The following is a 4,404-nucleotide window of genomic DNA, read 5'->3' as shown; positions in this document are numbered from 1 at the left end:
GGTTTTTACTGGGAGGTAACTCGATCCCCTGCGTCTGAAAATCCTAACTCGGCTCTGGCACGGATAGACTAATAGCCCCGGGTGCTTTATACGTTTATTTTAGGTAATAGAGACGCTTGTTTTGTTACAGACCGTTCCGCCCTTTTTTTTTTTTTTTTTTTTTTACAATTTCACCTAGACGCAAATTGCGATTCTTTCCCACTTGGGCCGCATTCTTTGCCGTAGAAAGTTTAGTGACTTTAAAGAAGGGCTTTGGGAGAAAATGTGGAGCGCATGCGCCATCTAGAAGTTTCCCCCGCGCATCAGTGCTAGGATTTGCTAGTTTGAGAGAGGAGGCGACGAGGCAGGTGACAGAAGGAGAACGACTGGCTCTTCAACACACACACACACACACACACACACTATCGGGCGGGGGTTATCTCCACGAGCGTACCTTCTCCATCTCTCACACAGTACTGCTGATTGGAGTTTTCTTCCAGTGGCGAGCTTGGAGTGGATTTGCGGCAATTCGTGTCTTCCACCACTCAAAAGTTGGATGTGTTGAACGCACTTTTTGCGGGTAAAGGTTTTGTGACAGAGTAAATCAACCGAGGAGTTCAGGAGAGAGCAGAATGGAGGATGAAATAACGGCTTCAGGTTTGTGGCGAGGAACCGTGCAGTGTGGATGTTACCACAGGTAAAACACGCTCCGAGTTCAAGGTGTCACCGCTGTAGGATCATCTCTCCTCACCCATCACCAGTTCATGTGTTTACCTGCGCTTTACACACTGGTACCAGCCCGTCGGAACCTCTACAAATCTGCAAGGAAACTTGGAAGGATAAAGCTGCCTCTATCAGTCCTCCCAACCATCAAAAGAGCGTTGGCAACAGTTTATTACAGCGTTTCTGGCCACGGGCACTTGCTAGTTAGTTTCTTGTGAATGTTTTATTTGTCATTAAGTGTTTCCGCGGATTCACTCCCACGTTTGTTAAAAGCTCTAATTATTCATAGTGCTGCTGGACATTGTAAATAACCTCCGTCGTCTCTGCAAGAGCTCTCCTCTCCGCTGTCCCGCGCTCACGGAGCGCATTCGTCGATAACGGGTCGCTTATGCCAGTCTTCCGACACTGAGCCGCAGGACTACCACGGTTACTGCCACCTTCCTCCATTACACACCGGACACTATCCCGGACACTATCCCGTACAACCCCGATTTAGCACTAACTGCTTTGGATTGAAACCGACCTGAGCCAACCGGATCGGTAAAAGGAGTCTCTCGAGGAAACTTCGGCCTTGGCATTATTCCTTTAACAACCATCTCACCAAGTGGATTATCGTTGGTAAAGAATTGTTTTCCGTGGTGAGTATAGTTTGCGCTCTGATTTTGTTCGTTATCGAATAGTTATTTAGAGATCGGTTAGCAACTAAAAAAAACGAAAACCTTTTCCCAAATTATGTCCTCGGTTCTTGGACTGCTTAGGACTCATTTTTCTTTAGGAATGATTCTCGTTTGTTTGACCGCAGCCAAAAGCATTTTTTCTTAACCATTATAATTTCCCCCCTGAAGTACACTTTTTAAAACTCTTTGTTTGTGCAGTGTTAAACTAATGCCACATGTTTTAATTTGTAATGCCACCCTTGCTCTCTCTCTTTCTCTCTCTCCGTATGCTCTGCTCTCTCCCTCTATCAAAACATAGACTCTGGCTCCCTCCTCTGGCCTTCTAAAACGAGGTGTGTGTGTGTGTGTGTGTGTGTGTGTGTGTGTGTGTGTGTGTGTGTGTGTGTGTTGTGTGTGTGTTGTGTGTGTGCTGGAAACTGATATGCATTGATGAATATTAGGTAACACTTAATTCATCGATTTATGTTGACTATGTTAATAAAAAAACCACAGCGTCCCTTGAAGGCGATGTTTCATGTATGTACATTTAGTCTACATCTGACATGGACGAAACAATGGACATAAACTGATTCATTCATTATCCTTCCAAGAATAATCAATAAATTATGTCAAGGACGCTTTTTTATAGCAGCATTTATTTGTCTATTAATGTGACGATAAATGATTGACCTACACAGGCCTACGTTTCACACCTTGGCCATGTTTATATTCTCTTCTGAGTTGTTCTCAGAAACAGAAAGAAACAGAAATAAGCTATATTAAATATTTCAAACGTACTATTTAAATATTGACCGATATTTTGTATTGTGTTTTAGCCTTAATTTATTCCCCTGTAAATGTGTAGATGGTATTAATTTATTGTATTCGAATATTCTACAGTGGTATAAAAACCAACGCACTTGTTTGTGCTTAAATTGGTTTTAGCCTATAAGATTTTAACATGAATTAATGAACATTAATTTAGTAAACTTGATTAGCTGATATGTAATGGACATGTTTTGTTGCCTGTCCAAGTCCATTCATGATTCTCACTGCTCAGGGTGGAGCCGAAATTCGGCCGTTTCCATCATAATTCAATAGCCCTACTCGGTGTGCGCTGACCATATCGTTAATACCGGGGAGTGGTGGTCTGGTCTGAACGGTGTTTTCTCTGCATCACTTGATTGTTGGGTTCATTCAAGAAAATAAATGACTCTTCAAAAAAAAAATTGAATTAATTGGAATTTCATTCAATTGAACCCCTGAATTGACGAAATGGAGGAGTCTCCAGGACCTGAAACCTGGTTGTTTATATGACAGGTCACGGTTACCGGTTAAAGGTTAGCCTTCCACTGATTCAGCTTTCACGTGCACCCCTATTTCAGCCCACCATGCACCCGTAGGACTGAAGGAAGCCAGCAAAATCTGAGACAAGCGGTGGCTATCATTCAGACTAATGTAGGTTTATAAATGAACTTATGTAACCGGGCCGGGCATTTTTCACGGCCTATATAAAAATGGGGACTTTAGCCGCCAGCCCGAAAGGCAGTGCGCAAACTGAAAGTGTGTGTGCGTGTGTGAGTGAGGTTAAACTCAGCGATTACTCTGGAAAATACACATCTTGACAAGTTAGCCGCCTCCCAGTCACTATAGCCTCTAAAATGACCATGCAGAGATGCCACTATAAACAGCAGCAAACGTTTGAGGGAAATGATTTAGACTGTTATGCCGTTGCCTTTTCATTAGAATCAGAACAGCAGAAATTCAAATTATTCCAGACCCCAAAACGGAATTGGATTTATATGCTCATACTTCTTTAATTATGCAAACTCGTTTGCAAATTTCGCATTAAAATCACGATTTTCAAAAGTAATTTAGTGTTAATAAAATGTCAAGTTCCCCTGGACATCGACACTGTAACCCACCATTCATGAAGTAGTTGGTTGTTGGCCTGCATGTATCGCTTCAAAGCGTATGCCATACTAACAAGAAATGACGTTTTCAAAACACACACACACTATGTTTTTAAAGATATCCATTTAGCTTTTCATATTGTCATTATTTCAAATGTAGTAACCTTCCAATTCCACATTTAATATTTGTATTTTATATATATATATGAAGTACACATTTATAAACGTAATGTATATAAATATCTACATGAATTCATTCTGTGCATGTTTTAAATTCAGATGGGTTATTCCGTGATGAACACTTGTTATTAGAACGATTAGTGTTATAATAACTTACTTACACAATTATCATGTAACGAATTAACGAATCAAATATTAATAGCAGAAAGTGCATTCATTTAGATGTAAGTGTTTATTTTCAAACCCACAGAAAGATATTTACACACTGGTATAGCTTCAGCGTCTTTCAGTCGTGTAACTGGGTCACGAACGGATAAATAGCCCAATGTGTAGGCTTCCATTAAATTATGGACAGTTTTGTGTTTATTTCGTATAATTTAAAATTATCCTAAAATAGTATTTGTTAAAGATGACGCAATTAAATAATAATACAATTAATAGTTTACAGAACTTCCTCATAACTCAATAAATAGCTTATACTTGTCTTGTAATTGATTGAATCAACATAGGCTAGCCTAACACACCTTAAACAATCATTTCACATTGTCATGAATTGGAATAGGTCCACTGATTGGTCAAATGCGAAGCAATATTTATGCTAAACGCGACGTGGAAAAACTTGTCCCGAACAGAGTGGGAGAGAGGCTTATAGGACATTTCATCAATGGACTAGCATCCGGAGATACCGACTTAAGAAACAGAATATTAAAATATATTTAGAGCTTCTGTAGAAATGTGTGTATTTTTATCTCATCTGTTTTTAACTGCGCATTACATGTCAATTGAAGTGCATCAGTGTGCTGCAGTTGAACAGAAGGGGGTCTCTCTCTCTCCTTGTCTGATTGGCGCAGGAGAAGAATGCTCTTATCGTGTGTATAATGAACTGACTGTCTGGTAGGAATGTCTGGTTGAAGGCCATTGTTATTCTGTCTTCTGTGATTCACACACTCACC

At 40.3% G+C, this 4,404-nt stretch overlaps 1 protein-coding gene across 3 annotated transcripts in view; it reads left to right on the top strand.

Annotated features, from left to right (window-relative positions):
* Positions 1–206: 206 nt before the first annotated feature.
* Positions 207–4,404, top strand: part of wnt5a (wingless-type MMTV integration site family, member 5a) — a 28,022-nt gene continuing 23,824 nt past the window's right edge. For all 3 annotated transcript variants that reach the window (XR_003870689.1, XR_003870690.1, XM_029723924.1), the window contains exon 1: positions 207–1,340. The gene's annotated coding sequence lies outside the window, so the exon portion shown is untranslated. The remainder of the gene's footprint in view (positions 1,341–4,404) is intronic.

The sequence above is a fragment of the Salmo trutta genome, chromosome 30 (assembly GCF_901001165.1).
Source record: "Salmo trutta chromosome 30, fSalTru1.1, whole genome shotgun sequence".
NCBI classification, from domain to species: Eukaryota; Metazoa; Chordata; class Actinopteri; order Salmoniformes; family Salmonidae; genus Salmo; species Salmo trutta.
Note: the sequence above shows the minus strand (reverse complement) of the source record. Positions and strands in the feature narration are given on the sequence as shown.